Source organism: Mesoplodon mirus (assembly GCF_964341445.2).
Source record: "Mesoplodon mirus genome assembly, chromosome: 14".
Taxonomy (NCBI): Eukaryota; Metazoa; Chordata; class Mammalia; order Artiodactyla; family Ziphiidae; genus Mesoplodon; species Mesoplodon mirus.
The window spans coordinates 78,007,692-78,029,886 of NC_138990.1; positions in this window are offsets into that span (position 1 = coordinate 78,007,692).

Consider the following 22,195-nt stretch of genomic DNA (forward strand, 5'->3'; position numbering starts at 1 on the left):
GAAGAGAAAGGTAGTTAGTCTTCCCTTGAGGTATTCCTCTATAGCAGACAAGGATTCATTTACAATCCATAACTGGTAAATGCCACTGAAATTTATGCTAGTAGGAATATTCTTAATCTAAGTGTATTACTGGAAACATGCTGTTGTTCGAAAAAACCAGCCTTTTATTTCCAAAATCCATGAGGATAGGAGACACCTATCTTTTCATCCTTGTCGTTAACTCTGTACATAAAAGATACTCAACATCATAAATCTCTCAGGGCCTAATACAGTGTTCGTGGGTGCCCAAATATGTGGCTGGGTTTGTTACTTAAAATCACCTATATTGGGGCTTCCCTGGTGGTGCAGTGGTTAAGAATCTGCCTGCCAATGCAGGGGACACAGGTTCAAGCCCTGGTCCAGGAAGATTCCACATGCCGCGGAGCAACTAAGCCCATGCGCCACAACTACTGAGCCTGTGCTCTAGAGCCTGCAAGCCACGGCTACTGAGCCCACGTGCCACAACTACTGAAGCCCGCGCACCTAGAGCCCATGCTCCGCAACAAGAAGCCACCGCAATGAGAAGCCCGCACACCACAACGAAGAGTAGCCACCGCTCGCCACAACTAGAGAAAGCCTGTGTGCAGGAACGAAGACCCAATGCAGCCAAAAATAAATAAATAAATTTATTTATTTAAAAAAAATTACCTATATCATGATCTCAATATTTCATATGTAGAAAAGAAAAAAGTGAGTGAAAAATGCTTTTAGAATTGTTATTAGATATATGAAAATTTTCACATAGAACTTTAAAAAATTTATACAAGGAAAGTACGAATGTGGCAAACACACCCTTCTGTACTCTGCATGTGACACTGGGATTGGGACTCTGCAAACATTTCTTTACCAGCTGCTCCTTGTTAAAATCTGACCATAAAGGGTACTAGAGGGAGACTAGAAGGCTGAGGAAGAAGGAAAGATATGCTCCTGCTCCTCCATGTTGTCTTTCTCTAGCATTACCTTCTCCTGACTTTATAGAGAAGGCAGAAAAGAACACAAATCAGTCAAACGTATCTTTAAAACAGCAGTTAAGTGGAAGCACAAAGAAAAAATTATTTCATGTGGAATTAAAAAAAACGTTACATGAAGTGTGTGAGAATAAAAGTTATAAGAGGGCTTCCCTGGTGGCGCAGCGGTTGAGAGTCTGCCTGCCGATGCAGGGGACACGGGTTCGTGCCCCAGTCCGGGAAGATCCCTCATGCCGCAGAGCGGCTAAGCCCGTGAGCCATGGCCACTGAGCCTGCGCATCCAGAGCCTGTGCTCCGCAATGGGAGAGGCCACAACAGTGAGAGGCCCGTGTACCGCAAAAAAAAAAAAAAAAAAGTTATAAGAGCTAGGAGACACAACTGGAAGATATGGTATAAAGAAAATTAAATTTATTCAATAACGTGTTCACCTCTATTTTATCATGCATATTTTTAAATTTTCTTTATTTATTTTTGGCTGCATTGGGTCTTCGTTGTGCATGGGCTTTCTCTAGTTGCGGCGAATGGGGACTACTCTTCATTGTGCGCGGGCTTCTCATTGCTGTGGCTTCTTATGTTGCGGAGTGCAGGCTCTAGGCGCATGGGCTTCAGTAGTTGTGGCACGTGGGCTCAGTAGCTGTGGCTCATAGGCTCTAGAGCACAGGCCAGTAGTTGTGGCGCATGGGCTTAGTTGTTCCACAGCATGTGGGATCTTCCCAGACCAGGGCTCAAACCCGTGCCCCCTGCGTTGGCAGGCGGATTCTTAACCACTGCGCCACCAGGGAAGCCCTATCATCCATTTTTATATACTGGCCTATTATTTGATTCTGTAAATTAACCTCACCCAACTCCTTAAAATCAGGGACGACATAAACATAAATGAAATGACAGTACATTTAAGAAAGAGCTGGTACATTCAGATTGAGAGATCTTTCTGTAGAAACAATTTCTCACCAACTGTGCTTTTGAAGCATAGCTTTGTGTTGAATAGATTCACCTTGTGAAACTGAGTATTCTTTATGCTATTCACTTCTGTCACCTTAACTAAGAAAATAAAGCATTTTATTGCCTCCTCTCTTCATGGACAGAGTCCAGGACCAGGAAATTGTGCCCTTAAGAAGTGTGATAATTTGTGAAGAGCCCATGCCTTTCATAATCATTTTACTAGAACTTGAGGAAATTCACATGGGTGAAGTATAGAGTAAAAGACAGTACATGTTAAACAGATAATGTTGGATTTAAAAACTTTCTAGAAAAGTTACAATCTGAATAAAATAAACCTTAGGAGAGAATTGGCCTCTAAACATCCTTAGAGTGGTAATGTTTCCTAAACAACAGAGAAAGATGGTCAGCAAAAACTTTAAAAAAAAAATAAAAAAACAATGGATTGGGCCTCCCTGGTGGCGCAGTGGTTGAGAGTCCGCCTGCCGATGCAGGGGATACGGGTTCGTGCCCCGGTCTGGGAGGATCCCATATGCCGCGGAGCGGCTGGGCCCGTGAGCCATGGCCGCTGGGCCTGCGCATCCGGAGCCTGTGCTCCGCAACGGGAGAGGCCACAACAGTGAGAGGCCCGCATACCGCAAAAAGAAAAAAAAAAAAAAAAAAAAAAAAAAAACAATGGATTGTTTTTAATTATAAGAAACCATAGGGACTTCCCTGGAAGTCCAGTGGTTAAGACTTCACCTTCCAATGCAGGGGGTGCAGATTCAATCCCTGGTCAGGGAGCTAAAAATCCCACATGCCTCACAGCCAAAAAACCAAAACATAAAACAGAAGCAATATTGTAACAAATTCAATAAAGACTTTAAAAATGGTCCACATCAAAAATAAATAAATAAATAAAAACAATCTTGAAAAAAAAAAAGAAACCATAAAGAAGGAGGAAAAAAAAACCCTATGATCCTCCTGCCAATTAAAACATATTTTACATAAAAGTAATACATACATGTTAGAAAGTCAGTGAAATGGTGTTAAATGAAAACCAAAAGCCCCTTCCTTCCCCCAAAGATAAACTCTCTTGAAAATGTGTTCTTATTCTTTTTTTTTTTTTTTTTTTTATGGTATGCGGGCCTCTCACTGTTGTGGCCTCTCCCTCCGCTGAGCACAGGCTCCAGAAGTGCAGGCTCAGTGGCCATGGCTCACGGGCCTAGCCACTCTGCAGTATGTGGGATCTTCCCAGACCGGGGCAAGAACCCGTGTCCCCTGCATCGGCAGGCGGACTCCCAACCACTGCGCCACCAGGGAAGCCCTATTGTTGTTTTTATCCTTACAGGAAGAAAAAAAAAATACAAACATATTTATTTTGAAAGTTAAAAACAAAGTGAAGGGCTATACAGTGAAAAGAAATTTCATTTACTCACCTAACTCCCACCCACTTAAACCCCATTTTTTTCTCCTTGTTGAGAGTACAGAAATATGTGATGTATAACCCAAGTATGTATGTGAATATGTGGGTGTGTGTTTGTAATCTTCCCCTTATGTACATAAATCATAGCACACTAAATACACTGTTCCACACTTTGCTTTTTTCTCTCAATAATATCTCTTATAGCTTTGTTGATAGCAATAGAGCCACCTCATCCATTTGATCAGCTATGTAGTATTCCATTGAATGGGTATACCACAATTTACACACCTAGTCACCAGTCAATGGACTTTTACGTTCTCTTCAATCTTTTTTTTTAATTTATTTTTGTAATTAATTTATTTTTATTATTAATTTATTTATTTTTGGCTGCATTGGATCTTTGTTGCTGTGTGCGGGCTTTCTCTAGTTGCAGCGAGTGGGGTTACTCTTCATGCGGTGTGCGGGCTTCTCATTGCAGTGGCTTCTCTTGTTGCAGAGCATGGGCTCTAGGTGCATGGGCTTCAGTAGTTGTGGCTCGTGGGCTCTAGAGCGCAGGCTCAGTAGTTGTGGCGCACGGGCTTAGTTGCTCTGCGGCATGTGGGATCTTCCTGGACCAGGGCTCGAACCCATATCCCCTGCATTGGCAGGCGGATTCTTAAGCACTGCACCACCAGGGAAGTCCCTCAGTCTTTTACTATATTGTAAAAATGCTGTACTATTTTTGTAAGTATGTTATTTCACGCATGTGCAAGTGCATACGTGGAATAAATTCTTAAAAGAAAGCACAATGGATTTTTTTGACACTGTTGAATCTGATTCATTTTAAAAGCAGCTGCCTTCTGGATCCTTTAGTAATATGTATATTTAATACTATCTTAATTGGTTTTCTTCTAAACTCCCCCCCCCTTTTTTTTTACCAAGACCTTGATTAAACCAACCATAATATTTCTCAAGGAATGTCGACCAGGGACAAAGTCTATTAGAAGCTACCTTTCTGATATACATACTTAAGAGCTTGGCTATGAAAAACAAAAGACAACAGAAATAGGTTCTTAGTCGTTCCTTTGAAATTGGAATAAGAACCCATGATCTTTATGATTTTTATGGCTTTAAACAACTTTAACAAAACAAGAAACATATCCATGTGTGGGTTTCTGAATATCAATCGGTTCTCATACAGCCTAAAAAGGTTAGTGACTCAGCAGGAGTACGTAAGCTTTGCGGTATTTTCCCATTAGTGTCACCTGGTACTTGTGGGCTGTATTGACACTATTAGCCATACTAAAGTTTCATAAGGTTTATGATACCTACCACACAGGATTGTGGTAAAATTAAATTACATAATACTCACATAGGTGCTTGACAGCCAGTAGATAAAAGATAAATGTTATTTTTCTTCACTACTTAAACTGTGCTTAGTGAAAGAAGAAAACCATTTGATACATTGCTAAGGTACCAGCCTAGTCTAGTGGAAAATTAAAGAGGCTAAAATTTTTTTTAACAGGAAAAAAGAAAGTCTAATGTGCAAATTTGAGTCTTTTGTATACGCTTTATAGCTTATAATAAGAAATAACAAAGAAAAATAAAGATAAAAGATAATTTTAAGATTCTAGTGGCTTTGGTACTGCCAATAATGTCGATTAGTGGACAGTTTTTTTTATCCTGAAGGGAAAGAGGCCATATCACTTTACTACCTTCCTCTAGTATTACAGTTCAAATACGGTAGAATTACTTAAACACAGCAGTTCATGCATAGAAGAAAAAATTACTATAATGAAAAAGTATATGCAAATAAGGATATTAATGGTAATGTGGAAAAGAACTAAACAAAATTACAATCCGTAGAGGGATTTTGCAGCTGGAAGAAACTTTTGAGATTATTTAGTAAAATCCTTTTGCATTTCTTTTTAAAGAATTGATCTAATGACCAGGATCTTTAAAGTTTACGTATTTTTGGTTTGTTTATAAAAAACAAAATGCCTTTCTATAACACACCCAAAGAAAAATAGGGGTGGATTAAATGAAAAAACAGGTAAGTTTAAAAATGGATGCAAACCAGGAGCTTTTGCCTTGTCTCTGCTCTGCTGGCAGGTCCTCTGGGGCAGAACTGAGCTCCAGCAATTAGCACCTCACCAGGGGAGAAATTTTTAAGAACTCTGGACTAAGCCATTCACAACACAATAAATTCTTGCACATTACTCTAGGGGGGAAATATCAACATTGGCCATGCTTTTGCAACCCCAAGAGCTAATAATTAACCATGGTTTAATGTGTTTGCTGGGGTAATAAGTAGACCAATTGTCCTTTAACTCAGCTATCAAACTCAAAATTTTTCAGAATTTTCTTGAACTTAGAGATGGGTTGAAAGTAAGATTAAAATGATTACACTGTACTTTCAAATGAAATTATGACCTCATTCCTTCATTTCATATGTATATTTACATATAAATTTTTATTTCAATCTTCTAGTGGGAAAATAAAAACAAATATCTTAGAAACCACACCACTTTTAGACAAAACATGAAAATTTTTTAAAAAGGTGATTTGTTAAAAATTCTTCCTCTGTACTGTTTGTTTCCTCTTTTTTTCATTTAGTAAAAAAAAAAAAATGTATTTTATGCATTTTGCATTTCAACTACTAAATCCTTAAGGATTAAGACAGATTTAAATGAAAGAGGAGCTTATGTAAATACAATCACCTGTGAATTGGAAATGGGAACAATTTTCTTTTCTGCTCAGATACCAATGTCCTGTTGAGAAGAAGATTCTCCAAAATGCTCAAGCAAGTGCTTAGAATGAAAACAGCCAGCATGGAGTGGAGAACTGGGAAGCCGGGGAGGATGCTTTATTTTCTGGGGGGGATACTGCAACTTTTAAGTTAATAGCTTAAGGGGAAGGAAAATCTGTAACTTATGTAGAAATGGACTTCGCTGTATTCCTTCAACACAATACTAATTTATGATCAAGAATTTAATTGCCCAGGTGTCAGGTTTGTGTTTTTTTTTTTTTCTGAATCTATTTACTACAATTGTCTAATGGTAAGTGATTATCTCCTATGTTCATCCCTTAGATGCTGACTGCCAGGCATGCTGGAGCAATTTCTCTTTTAATACCCCTAGGCTCTAGTTGACACAGTTCTGCATGCCCTGGGTTCACTTTTCAAGCACAGGCACCACAGTCCTTTTTAAAATGTGTTACTCTTGAAAGAAGAAGGATAATCGTTTGGTTTTAAATTGGTTGTAAGTTGCACATTGTGAGGTGGGTCTATTATCCGTATTAAGATGTAAAATTAAACACAACCACTATCAGGTTTCCCAGGAGGATTTTCTTTATTCTCTGATCCTTCCATTTCATTTCTTGACCACTGCCTCCTTCCCCAACCCATGTTAGTCTGCAGACCATTTGGGGGAAAAGAAAAAAGAATGAAGGGCAGAAAAGAGTTTTAAGCTGGTATCAGTATTCTGGGTCATGGGTAACTCAGATCATCCATGAAAATTATCCAAACAGCTTCCTTTAAAAAGACTAACAGAAGGAATTTCAACGCTTGAAATGCCCATCCTCCTGCACCTCCATCTATCCACAACTCTCCTATCCTTCAAGACTTGGCTTAATTGCCACTGTCTCTATAAACCTGCAATCTGAAGTGATTCTTCCTCCTCAAATTCCCATAGAGTTATTCAGTATAATTAACTCATTTGGCTTTGCAGCATCACCTCCCTTTGAGCTCAAACTGCTATTATTATTTACTATTCCATGGATCTATATTTTATTTCACTAGATTGTAAACACCCGAAGGGTTGGATCTACATCTTATATTCTCTAACAGCCTAACATCATGCTTTGCACCTGGTGGACTTTTAATAATTATTGTTGATTTAAAAATAAGCATGAGGCAACTGGTTCACATGAAAAGTCTAGAACTTAGGTAAATGACACATTTGGTGAGTATTTCCATAAAAGGATAATTTTACTGCTTTGATCTTGATTAGCCCATTTTGTTTTCTAAAACATCAGTCTCAAATACTGAATTTTCTCAGTTTCCCAAGAACAGGATCCTAATAGACAGTCTTTAATTCAAACACAAAGCTCATTCATTCTCAACTTTCCTCAGGACTTTTATGATCTAAAGTCACGATAGTCATGATATTCAAGGAGCATTTAGCTGACAATTTTTATATTCTAGTCAATGACTTTTGTACTTTAAAAATACTGAAAATCATAACTATAATGTTATATTCTGTATACAAGCTTCTTGCACTATAAAATAGGAGGATCTTTCTGTTTTAGACCAACGAAAGGTACTGTGTTTTTTTCCCTCTCACTAGAAAAAATTGCTACTATTTTCTACTCTTTTAACTCTCAAAACAAAATGAACATCATATAGCTAATTATATCTACTCAGTAAAAGATGATAATAATAAATGTAAGAAATCAGAATATGCCACCCCCAAATATGTCACTCTGGCATAAGAGCTGAAGGCAACTGAGAAAAAGCAGACGCAGGATGAGCTCTCTGCATCCTCCAGCTACCTGAAAACAGATCTAAAATTCCCCTTGGGAAGGTGTCCCTCCTCCACCCCACTTCCCAGACCAGGAGGGGAATAACAATCTTATCACCAAAGACAATATGACACCAAGAAAAAGTCTACACAAACAAATCTTACTAACTAGCCCTTATCTACTATTAGTTCCCTGCATATGTGCCTTCCTACAATTTACTGCCCCTAGAACCCCAAGGTTCCTTTCCATTATCTTGTCACTTCTCTTTAAATTTACCCTCCTTTGTCCAAACAGTATAAAAGCCTGCAAGCCTAGCTGTTTCCTTAGGGGTTTTCTCTTCTCTCTATGAAGTCCCCAGGGCCAGGTAAAACTTGTAACATCAAATAAATCCCTATGCCTTTTCTCCTCTTAACCTGCCTATTGTCAGTTTATTTCACAGAACCAGCCAGAGAACCTAAGAGGGTAGAGGAAAATTTTCCTCCCCCGTATATACATAATTTGATAGTGAACATAAAGCATGGGCTCCAGGCTAGACATTTACAACTAGCCTCCTGTTTATATTTCTTGAGGCAAGAAATAGATGGGCTCCAGGTTAGATATTTATAGCCAGCCTCCTGTTTACACTTCCGGAAGAAAATAACAGGAACAGGGTAAATAGCTGGACTTTGTCTCTGGTGGACACTTTAAGATAAGAGTAATGGCAGGGGCAGAGAGGAGCTGAGTCCTGCCCAGATAAAAGATAAAGAGACCACATATTTCTCATTCTTGAGGTCAAGGAGACCTCCCGGACTACACATGCACAGAAAAGCTCCTTGGGGGTCAAAAAGGAGGGGGCACTACCCCATAATAGGTGATGCCAAGCCTCCCACAGGTCTCTGCGCTGGAATCCATCTTGGCAAAAAGTTATGCACACACGTTGCAGAGGGTCCTAGGGCAGGTCAGGTGTGGAAAAAGAAACAAGAAAATTAGCCAAAGGTAGGACTTCCCTGGTGGTGCAGTGGTTGAGAATCTGCCTGCCAATGCAGGGGACACGGGTTCGAGCCCTGGTCTAGGAGGATCCCACATGCCGCGGAGCAACTAGGCCCATGAGCCACAACTACTGAGCCTGCGCGTCTGGAGCCTGTGCTCCGCAATGAGAGGCCGCAACAGTGAGAGGCCTGCGCACCGCGATGAAGAGTGGCCCCCGCTCGCCACAACTAAAGAAAGCCCTCGCACAGAAACGAAGACCCAACACAGCCAAAAACAAACAAATAAATAAATAATTTTTAAAAAAAAAGAAAATTAGCCAAAGGTAAACAAAGAGCCAGAAGAACTGCCCTACATAAATGATTTAACCAAGGGGTCCCCAACCCCTGGGCCGTGGACCGGTACTGGTCTGTGGCCTGTTTGGAACCGGGCCACACAGCAGGACGTGAGCGGCGGGCCAGTGAGTGAAGCTTCATCTGCAGCTCACCATCACTCGCATTACTGCCTGAACCACCAACCGCTTCGCCACCAGCCCCCAGTCTGTGAAAATACTGTCTTCTACAAAACCGGTCCCTGGTGCCAAACAGGTTGGAGACCGCTGATTTAACCACTTTACTGCACTCCTCCTCATTACTGAGGATGCCCACACCCTTTTCTCTCAGCATGTGTATCTCTGCCTTGCTTCTATCTTAATTAAACAAACTGCTTCTCTGTGTGCTCTCCCACTTGTTGTGCTGTATCTCTAATAATAAACTTTGTACCTGTTTTTATCGTTTTTGCCTCCTTGAAACATTCTTGCTTTCAAATGGGGCAAGAGCCAGGGGAACTTTGCTTCTAGCCTCTAGTCCTTTCTGGTCTAGTGACTAGGATTCCTGGTTTTTATCCAGGCTACCCAGGTTCAATTCCTGGGCAGGGAACTAAGATCCTGCTTTGAGCCACGGCTCACTGCTGTCTCCTCCAGATCAGACACAGCTTCTGACCGTTCTATTTATGAATTTAGGAACAGAAACAACAACAGAGCTCATTTTAAAAATTTTATTTAAAAGGCATAAATGTCTAAAAAATAAAGTCCTTGGAAAAATAAAATCTACCAAAGGGGGCGGGGGGAAAGGCATAAATGTCAACTGAGGAAAAAGTAAGACAGGAAGATGTTAAAATAAGGAGAAAGCTTTTAGTCTAAGATTTGAAAAAATTTTTGCTAAGCTTCTGTTCTGTTAGGGAATTCAGAGCTATAAATTTAAGCTTCATTTGGTTTAGGGGAATTCAGTTTTTCCATACAAAGGAGCAGCTCTCAATTTAACACCTTGGTATGTGGCCTAAGGAAGTTGATAACAAAGCCCTTTGCAATAGCGGCTCACCTTTTTATTCATTATTTATTTTTGGCTGTGTTGGGTCTTTGTTGCTGTGTGTGGGCTTTCTTTAGTCGCGGGGAGCGGGGGCTACTCTTGGTTGTGGTGCGCGTGCTTCTCCCTGCAGTGGCTTCTCCTGTTGTGGAGCACGGCCTCAGTTGCTCCATGGCATGCGGGATCTTCCCGGACTGGGGATGGAACCCGTGTCCCCTGCATTGGCAGACAGAGTCTTAACCACTGCGCCGCCAGGGAAGCCCTGCCCACCTTTTTAGTAGAAAATCATAGGAGTCTGGGAGGAGGGCACATCCTATGACAATTGGTTTAGCGATCACTTGGGTTAAGTTGGAAAACACTAATGGCCTGCAAGGTCTCTCCTAAAGAGCCCAGACCCAGGACCAGAATATAGAACACTGCATCTCAGAGCTGGAACAGGCCTCACTGATACTTAGTCCAGTGGTCCCAAACTTGGACTCAACTAGAAGCTTAAAAAAAAAAAAAAAAACCCTCAGGACTTCTGTTTCCAGAAAAGTGAAGTAGATGTTATTTTCTCTATTCCTCCCTCTAAGCATAACTTAAAACCCTGGACATTATATATAAAATAAACATTAAAAGGCTCTGAAAAGTTGAGAGAAGAAGGCAGACTGGATAGGGAGTTCAGGCCCCCCAAGGAAAACATGCTGCTGAGTTCCCTGGGTTTGGTTTGGTTTTTTGGTTTTGTTTGTTCCTTTGTTTTTGCCTTATGCATTGCAGAAGGCAATGACCTGGAAATGTCAACAAGTGCAGACAAAAAAGCTTCTACATAAGCTGCTCTCTCCAGCCAAAGAAGCAGCCTGGCAAGAGAAAAGACCTCCAGGCAATAAACGGCTCTACTCCAGCCAAACACCCCAGAAAAGAACTGTGGCCCTACTACCACCCACACCTGCAAATGCCAAGCGGGGAGCCTACAGTTCCACTCAGGCCACACTCTAAAGATACATCCTAACCCCACCCCTGGGGTACTATCAGAAAAGGCTAAGTACGAGTACAGGACTTTCATCCCCATAGGGATAGGCAGTTTGGGGCTATCTCCATGGTATCAGTGGAGACTACATGGGGAGTCTGGACCTCCACCCCACAAAGCAGCAGTCAGGCAACCCGCCTCCACTCCCATGTTACGGTGGTGTCAGAGGAGGGTTAGTGGAGGATCAGGACTTGTATCAGCAATAAGAAGGCCAGTCCCCTCTTGGTACCAGTAGAGGCAATAATGAGGCACTCCTACCCCTCCCAGCCAGGGAACTATCAGTGGAAGCTTAGTGGGGAGCTGGAATTCCACCCGCACCCAGCAGTACAAGTAGTTTCCCCCACACCCCAGTTGGGTGTCAACATAGGCTGAGGAAGAGACCTAGATGTCTACCCCCAGCTGACAATAATGAGGTAGTACTCCCCTCTTCCTCTGCCAGAGTGCTATCAGAAAAAGCCAGCTAAAACAAAAGATTTAAGTAAGACTCAGAGTAAGATTTAAGATCTCATAATATAATAATCAAAATGTCCAGGTTTCAATTGAAAATCACTTGTCACACCATGAACCAGAAAGATCTCAAATTATATAAAAAAGACGATAGATGCCAACACTGAGATGACAGAAATATTAGGATTATCTGACAAGGATTTTAGATAGCCATTATAAAAATGCTTCAATGAGCAACTATAAGCATACTTGAAACAAAGGAAAAAATAGAAAGTCTCAGCATAAGTAATGTCTATATAATGTAATACCTATAACAACCACTAAAAAGCTATAACAAAGAGATACACTCAAAAACCATAAATTAAAATGAGTTTCTACAAAATGTTCAAATAACCCACAGGAGGGCAAGAAAAAGAAAATAAAAACAAAATCCAGAGAGAACAAACAGAAAATAAAAATAAAATGGCAGACTTGAGCTCTAATATATTAATTATTTCACTAAATGAGAATGGTCTAGATATACCAATTAAACGACAGAGATTGACAGAAAGAGTTAAAAAAACATGACTCAACTATATACTGTCTACAAGAAATTCACTTCAAATATAATCACAGAGACAGGCTGAAAACAAACCAAAACAATGGAAAAAAGAAATATCATGCAAATATTAATCAAAGGAAAGCAGGAGTGTCTATGTTAATATCAGATAAAGTATAGACTTCAGAACAAAGAAAATTACCAGATCAGAGAAGCACCTTAGATAATGATAAAAGGATCACTTCACCAAGAAGACATAGCAATCTTAAATGTGTATACACCAAACAACAGAGCTGCAAAATATGAGAAGCAAAAACTGGTAGACTTGAAAGGACAGAGAGGCAAGTATACAATTACAGTTGGTAACTTCAACATCCCTCTCTCAACAAGTACAGACACAGCAGAAACACAGAGCCTCCTAAGAGACTACTACAAGCAACTCTATGCCAATAAAATGGACAACCTGGAAGAAATGGACAAATTCTCAGAAAGGTATAAACTTCCAAGACTGAACCACGAAGAAATAGAAAATATGAACAGACCAATCGCAAAGCTAAACAAATTTTGAAAAATTGAAATCATGTAGAGTATATTCTCTGACCATGATGGAATAAAATTAGAAATCAAAAATGGAAAGGTAATAGAAATTCTCCAAACACTTGAAAACAACAAGTGAAAATACAGCATATCAAAAATTGTTGGACACAGCTGAAGCAGGGCTGAGGGAAAATTTTATAGCACTAAGTGCATACATTAGAGAAAAGGAAGAATCTCAAATCAAATATTTAAACTCTCACCTCAAAAACCTAAAAAATGAAGAAGGGAGGAAAAAAGCAGAAGGAAGAAAATATTAAAGATCAGAGCATAAATCAATAAAATCAAAAATAGAAAAACAATAGAGAAAACCAATGAAATAAAGAACTGTTCTGTGAAAATATCAATAAAATTGACAAACCTCTAGCATGACTGACACAGAAAAAACAGAGGGAAGACACAAATTACTAATATTTGTAATAAAACAAGGATATCACTATAGATGCAATAGACACAAATAATAATAAGTGAATACTAAAAACAACTCTACATTCAGAATCTTGACAACTTAGGTGAACTAACACAACTCATATAATATGAAATAGATAATCTGAATCACCCTATAACTATTAAAGAAATTGAATTCATAATTTCAAAGCTTCTAAAATAGAAATCTCTGGGGCTTCCCTGGTGCCGCAGTGGTTGAGAGTCCTCCTGCCAATGCAGGGGACATGGGTTTGTGCCCCAGTCCAGGAAGACCCCACATGCTGTGGAGCCGCTGGGCCTGTGAGCCATGGCCGCTAAGCCTGTGCGTCCGGAGCCTGTGCTCCGCAACGGGAGAGGCCACGACAGTGAGAGGTCCATGTATCGCAAAAAAAAAAAAAAAAAAAAAAAAATAGAAATCTCCAATCCCAGATAGTTTTTCCAGAGAATTTTTTTAAATGTTTAAAAGAATTAACACTCATTCTACACAATCTCTTCCAGAAAATAGAAGAGGAGGAAACACTTCTCAATTAATTTTATGAAGTTAGCACTACTCTGATAGCCAAACTAGACAAAGACAGAAAAAAAAAAGAAAGAAAAGAAAACTATAGGCCAACATCTCTCATGATTACAGATGAAAAAATAGTTTATAAAATTTTAACAAATAGAATTCATCAATATTTGAAAAGAACTATACATTATGACTAAGTGCAGTTTATTCCAGGGACCTAAAGGTGTTTCAATATTTGAAAATCAATCAGTGTACTCTATCACAGTAACAGGCTAAAGAAGAAAACCACATAATCATATTAACTGATACAGAAAAAAATTGGACAAGATTCAACTCTCATTCATGATTTAAAACTCTTAGGAAAATAGGAACATTAAGGGCAAATAAAAAAAAATCTACAGCTAACATACTCAATGGTGAAATAATGAGCACTTTCTGTTATGAACTGAATTGTGTCCCCCAAATGCATATGTTGAAGACGTAACCCCCCAGTACCTCAGAATTTGACTCTCTTTGGACACTGGGCCTTTAAAGAGATAATTAAATTAAAATGAGGCTCTTAGAGTGTCTGATTGGTGTTCTCATAGCAGAAGGAGATTAGGACACACAGAGAGACACCATGGGTGTGCATACACAGAGGAATGACAGTGTGAAGAGACAGCAGACCAGGCCAGCCATGTGCAAGTCAAAGAGAGCAGACTCAAAGAAAACCAAACCTGCTGACACTTGGATCTCACACTTCTAACTTCCAGAACTGTGAGAAAATTAATTTCTTTTGTTTTAGCCAACATTCTGTGGTATTTTGTTATGGCAGCCCTAGCAAACTAGTACACTTTCCCTTTAAGATCAGAGAAGGGCAAGGATATCTGTTCTCTCCACTCTTAACATAGTGCTGGAAGTTCTAGCCAGTGCAATAAGGCAAGAAAAGGAAATAAAATGTATACAGACTGGGAAGGAAGAAATAAAACCTCTGTACTTGCCCATGATATGAATGTCTATGTAGAAAATCCCAAGGAATCTACAAAAAGTATCCTAGAATTAATAAGTGATTTCAGTAAGGTCATAATATACAAGGTTAACATATAAAAATTAGTTGTATTTTCATATACTAGCAATGAATACATTGACATCAAAATTTAAAATGCAATACCATTTATAATCTTTAAAAAAAAAGAGATACTTAAGTGTGAATCTAACAGAACATTTATGGGACTTTTGCACTGAAAACTACACAGTGCTGATGAAAGAAATCAAAGAAGATCTAAATAAATGGATAGACATACTGTGTCATGGATTGGAAGATATGAAATAGTAAAGATCTCAATTCTCTCCAAATTGGTAAACACAATTCCTATCAAAATCCCATTAAAGGGGGCTTCCCTGGTGGCGCAGTGGTTGAGAGTCCACCTGCCGATGCAGGGGACACGGGTTCGTGCCCCAGTCCGGGAAGATCCCACATGCCACGGAGCGGCTAGGCCCGTGAGCCAAGGCCGCTGAGCCTGCGTGTCCGGAGCCTGTGCTCCGCAATGGGAGAGGCCACAACAGTGAGAGGCCCACATGCCGCAAAAAAAAAAAATCCCATTAAGATTTTTTTTGTGGATATAGGCAAGATTATTCTAAGATTTATTATTCAAAAGAACTAGAATAACTAAGACGAATACAGAAGGAGAAAACATTCTATTTGATTTTAATACATATAGCTTGAGTAATCAGACTAACAAGGATTGGTGCAGGGTAAACACATATATAAATGGAACAGAATAGAAAACCCAGAAATAAATCCATACAAATATGTCCAACTCAATTTTTTTAGTTTTTAAAAAATTTTTTTTATTGAAATATAGTTGGTTTATAATGTTCCAGGTATACAGCAAAGTGATTCAGTTATATGTATGTGTGTATATATATATATATATATATATATATTCTTTTTCAGATTCTTTTCCATTATAGGTTATTACAAGATATTGAATATACTTTCCTGTGCTATACAGTAGGACCTTGTTGTTTATCCATTTTATATATGGTAGTCTGCATCTGTTAATCCCAAATTCCAAATGTATCCCTCCCCACCTTTCCCCTTTGGTAACCATAAGTTTGTTTCCTATGTCTGTGAGTCTGTTTCTGTTTTGTAAATAAGTTCATTTGTATCATTTTTTTAGATTCCACTCTGTGATATCATATGATATTTGTCTTTGTCTGCCTTACTTCACTCGGTATGATAATCTCTAGGTCAATCCATGTTGCTGCAAACGGCATTATCTCATTTTTTTTTATGGCTGAGTAATATTCTGTTGTATATATATACCACATCTTCTTTATCCATTCTTCTGTCAATGGACGTTTAGGTTTCTTCCACATCTTGGCTATTGTAAATAGTGCTGCTATGAACACTGGGGTGCTGGATCTTTTCAAGTTGGAGTTTTCTCCGGATATATGCCCAGGAGTGGGATTCCTGGGCTGTCTGACTAATTTTTGACAAAGTTTCAAAAGCAGTTCAATGGAGGAAAGATAGCCTTTTCAACAAATGGTGCTGAAGCAGTTAGATGTCCATAGGCAACAAAGTAAACCTAAACCTAAATCTCAAACCTTATGTAAAAATCAACTCATAATAGATCACAGACTTAAATGTAAAACTTAAGACTACAAAACTTTTAGGAAAAAGCATAGGAGAAAATCTTCAAGATCTAGAGCTAGGCAAAGCATTCTTAGACTTGACATCAAAAGCATAATCCATAAAGGTAAAACTGATAAGCTGGACTTCATCACAATTGAAAATTTTTGCTCTATGAAGGACCTTGTTAGGAGGATGAAAAGACAAGGTATGGACTAGGAGAAAATATTTGCAAACCACATATTTAACAAAGGACTAGTATCTGGAATATATTTTGAAAACTCAACAACAAGAAACCAACAGTTTAATTAGAAAATGGGCAAAAGACATGAATAGACATTTAAACAAAGAGGATATATGGGTATCAAGTAAGCACATAAAAAGATGTTCAATGTCATTAGCCATTAGGGAAGTACAAATTAAACCCGTGATGAGTTATTACTACATACCTGTCAAAATGGTTTAAATAAAAAATAGTGACAATGCCAAATGCTGGCAAGAATGCAGAGAAACTAGATCACTTACATTGTTGGTGGGAATGTAAAATGATACAGCCATTATGGAAAACATTATGGTAGTTTCTTGAAAAACTAAACATGCAATCACCATGTGACCCAGCAATTGCACTCCTAGGCACTTATCCCAGAGAAATCAAGACTTAGTATACACATAGTAACCTGTACATGAGTGTTTATAGCAGCTTTATTCATAATAGACCCAAACTGTAAAAAATCTAGATGTTCTTTACCAGGTGAACAGTTAAACATATTGTGGTACATCTGTACCATGTAATACTACTCAACAATAACAAGTAATAAACTACTGAAACAACCTGGATAAATTTCCAGAGAATTATGTTGAGTGAAAAAAACCAATCTCAAAAGATTACATACTGTATGATTCCATTTATATTATATTCTTGAAATGATAAAATCATAGACATAGAGAACAGATTAGTAAATTGACAAATAGTTCCTAAAGCTCACAATGAGATTGCATCAGTTTCCTACCAGCCAGAGTAGAAGGACCTTGCTGAATATGTGGGAAGTTTAATAGAGACCCCAGATTGGTCAAACCTCAGTAGTGGAGCTAAACGCAACATACACGGTAACCTTAGACATGTCCTAAGAAAACCTTCAAAGCAAGGCTGGAAAAGATCAAGCTAATCTGCAAATAACTTCTTACCAGAACAAAGTCAAACACTGTTTACAGGTACAAAACAATATCTCACACTCAGTAATGTGAAATTTAAGTCCAACATCCAGTAAAAATCACTAGACATTCAAATTACACAGGAAAATGTGACCCATAACCCAGAAAAAAAAAATGGTTGATAGGAACAGACCCAGAAATGACAGATGATAAAGTTAGTAGACAAGAACTTTAAAAGAACTATCAGAATAATATAAACATGCTCATTGTTCTCTATTGGTCTGAGTAGTGGTCTACATCTCCACTGCACTGAACATAGCAATCACTTCACATTTATAACTCTTTGAATCTTTGTTAAAAATAAAAATAACCCAACCAAGTGTGTTTTAAATGGATTGGATAGAGTTGCTTCATATATACCCTGCAATAGTGCAAAGAGAGTGTCCAAGGTCCAGATGATCTCTGTCCTGGATAATCTCTGTGCAATGTCAAAATGTATTACTAGAAAAAGACAGAGTGGGTGGTTTAAGAAAGTCCTTCCTGGGATGTGCCAGCTGTTTTGCAACCACGTACTTTTCTGCTCCATCTCTGTGATGGGGTAATCTGCTCTATGTACTGACTATGAAGAAAGGTCACTTGGATCCAATAGTGAGAGAAAGTGGCTTCATAGGACAGACAGCAGAGAATATAAAAGAGGAAACCAAAACAGAATTGAGTATTTTGATTGAATTGAGTATTTATTTTTTATTTTAATATTTTTAAATGTTTATTTATTTACTTATTTTTGGCTGTGTTGGGTCTTTGTTGCTGCACGTGGGCTTTCCCTAGTTGTGGCGAGTGGGGGTTACTCTTCCTTATGATGTGCGGGCTTCTCGTTGCGGTGGCTTCTCTTGTTGTGGAGCACAGGCTTAGTTGCTCTGCGGCATGTGGGATCTTCCCCGACCAGGGCTCAAACCCGTGTCCCCTGCATTGGCAGGCGGATTCTTAACCACTGTACCACCAGGGAAGCCCCTGAATTGAGTACTTCAATCAAAAGGAAACTTTTAAAATATTGATTATCCTGTTTATTATAAAATCAGGACACTGGAAATACAACTTAGTAGTTCCCAAAGGCAGGGGTTAGCTACACTTCCTTTAAACACTCAAATAACAATAATTTGCACCCCCCAATCCTGTGTAATGGCAGAAAGTCCAATGGTTTACTGGGTTCTCTGATCTGAGTGTTTCCAGGAATCCCTGGGAAATGCTGATATGTTCCACAAGGCTGAAGTGCTTTTCGTTCATCATCTCAGGCAACTGGCTCACTATGGCCCACTGCTTCTCTCTCTTCAGGCCTCCTCTCACTAACCTTCACATTCAGCTGGACTGTTGAGGACAACGTCATCTCAAATGGATGAGTCTCTGCCAAAACAAAACTAAGCCTGATCTCAATTGACTGAAAAATTCAGGACAACAGAAAGAAATTACAATGCTCATGAGAAAAAAAAAAAAACTAGATATAGTGGACTGCATGGTGGCGCCCCAAAAGACAAGTCCTAATCCCTGGAACCTGTGAACATTACTTTATTTGGAAAAGGGTCTTTACAGATGTAATTTTAAGTTGAAGATCTTGAGAGGAAAAGCTTATCCTGGATTATCTAGATGAGCCCTAAACTTATCACATGTATTCTTATAAGAGAAAGGGAGATTAGACTGAAAAACACAGGGGAGATAAACACAGAGAGAAGAGGAGGAGGCAATGTGACCATGGAGACAGAAGTTGGAATGTTGTCACCACAAGCCAAGGAATGCCTGTAGCCACCAGAAGCTGGAAGAGGCAAGGTATGGATTCTCCCCTAGAACCTTGGGAAAGGGCACACTTTGATTTTGGATTTCTGGACTACAGAATGGTGAGAGGATAAATTTCTGTCATTTTAAGTCACCTAGTTGGTGGTAATTTGTGAGAGCAGTCACAAGAATCTAATACTAGATGCTACTGATTATGGACACATAAGCTTCCACAGTGTCCCATAATGGCCACCTCCATCCTCTGTCCCTGGTCTGTGGCCACACTGTAGGACCAGCTCACTTCCTCATGGTGTAGTTGGAGTCTAGACCAGCTTCTCTTTTATTCTGAAGAATGGTGAAAACTCCTCCATTTTAATGATCCAACCATTTTAAGAATCTCTGCGAAGATGCAACTCTAGCCAAAATAAAAACAGCAGGAGGATTATAGGAATATGAGTGCCCAAGAGCGAGTGTGTGCAGGGGGAAGGGTAGAGGGGAGGTGGTGAAAAAAAAAAAAAAAGAAGAAAAGAACAGAGAAAATGAGATGGAAAAAAGAAATGATGAGAACCTACAGTTGCTGGAGATCATGTTCCCGCCCACCCTTTATCAACCTATGTTAAGGTCTGAATAATGTCTTAGTAACACAGTACTATTATTCTTTAAAGTTTAGTAGTTGAGCTTAGTGAGAACTCTTCACATAAGAATATATTTAAGTACAAATTATTATGGCAAATGTTTTCTTCAACATCACTAAAAAGGATCTTTTAACTACATGTATTTGATAAAATTCAATTCCATCTAGTAGAGGAAATATGAATCTAATATTTTTTTAATTAATTTATTTATTTTTGGCTGTGCTGTGTCTTCATTGCTGTGCGCGGGCTTTCTCTAGTTGCGGCGAGTGGCGGCTACCCTTCATTGCGGTGCATGGGCTTCTCATTGCGGTGGCTTCTCTTGTTGCGGAGCATAGGCTATAAGCACACCGGCTTCAGTAGTTGTGGCTCACAGGCTCTAGGGTGCAGGCTCAGTAGTTGTGGCGCACAGGCTTAGTTGCTCCACGGCATGTGGGATCTTCCTGGGTCAGGGCTCGAACCCATGTTCCCTGCATTGGCAGGCGGATTCTTAACCACTGTGTCACCAGGGAAGTCCCTGAATCTAAATTTAAATTAGGAAACCCTGTTATAGTCTCTTATTCCATCCTTGTATTTCATAGCACTTACCATCTTTTATAGTTATATCTTCATTTGTGTGAGTGTATGTAACAAATCTCCTCAAAACTTAGTGGTTTAAAATTACACATGTTTATTATCTCACAGTTTCTATGAGTCAGCTTTTCTGGGTTCTATGAGCACAGCTTAGCTGGGTCTTCTGCTTCAGTGTCTCTTACAAGGCTGTAATCAAGTTGTCAGTTGGGGATGTCATCTCATTTGAAGATGACTGGGGGGGGGGATTTACTTTCAAGCTCGCTCAAGTGGTTATTGGCAGGATTCACTTCCTTGCACTGTTGAATTGAGGCCTCAATTCCTTATGAGCATTTGGCTCCTTGCCACATGGGCCTTTCCAAGGAGAATCTCCCAACATGGTAGCAAGCAAGAGGACAAGAGAGACAGAGCCAGTAAGAGAGAGATGAACAGTCTCATTACTCCGTGTCATATCTGCTTCTACTCGTTCATTTTCTGGCCTATAACCCAGCAATCTTTTGGTCGCTTTCTTGAGCTTCTTTCACACATGTAATTTCTGTAGAGTCAAGATTCTGGAAAGCGTCTTGTCTGTAGTGAGATAATATTTTTAACTATTAACTGATGGTTTTCCTGTGCCCTGCCCCCTGCCCTCCCCCAAACTTGGCAGCTACACATGGGATCACTATTATTTTGGGAAATTTTATCACCAGGGAATCAGAGAACAAAGATGCCTAGTACTTCAAGAGCTCTGGTTCAGACCTGAAACAAATATTTGGAAACTACATGATCTTATAAAACACACAAGGCACTTATAATTATACAATGTACTCCTTCTCTACCCTAGGATTAGATATAGGTCCCTGGAAGGGAAAGTAATAAAAGAGAGCAATAGTGAACTCTGATGTAGATTGGCTCCCAACTTCACCCAGACTGAGGGGGTAGGGAGGAAGCAGGAATAGAATCCCCCATAAAGTGACAAGCAAGCGAAGAGCACAGAAATGGAGAAAGGACAAAAGGATGAACTTTGGAGGTTTTAAGATTTTGTAGGTGGGATTTATAAGATTTGGCTGGAGTCCAGAGTGACTCAGATTTCTAAGTTAGGTATTTTCTGACTAAAATATTTGGAGGGAGGTTATAGATGAATTGGATTTTGTAATGATGGGCTTTTACCTTATAGGTTGATAAAAAATATTTGTGACTCTTACGCTATTATGAAACAACTAGGACTGGAATGTTTCAATTTGATAATTGGTGTTGATTCCATGCATTTGTTGATTTTTTTCATGTTTTCAATAGAAACAATTTTTTTCCTAGTTTGGGAAGTTGAGCATTTGCCCCCTATAACAACACCCCCCGAAACACACCTAACCCAAGCTGTACTGAGGGGCATTTAAGCATCTGGTAATTCCATTCAACTGAGAAACTATAGGGAGATTTGAGATAATTAAATCATTACATTTGGTTATGCACATGTTTGTCTCAAGGTTATATTCTTTTTACTGAAGTATAGTTGATTTACAATATCGTGTTAGTTTCAGGTGTTGCAGCAAGTGATTCAGTTTTATATATACACATTTATATATATATATATATATATATATTATTCAGATTATTTTCCATTATATATACAAGATATTTTATATAGTTCCCTGTGCTATACAGTAAATCCTTGTGGCTTATCTATTTCAAGGTCATTTTTAGAACATATAGATGGAGAGGTCCAGATAGAATTCTAAGTGAGAAGTAGAGGCTGAAGCTCCAGGTTTGAAAATCATCAGTATATAAGTGGTCATTGAAACCAA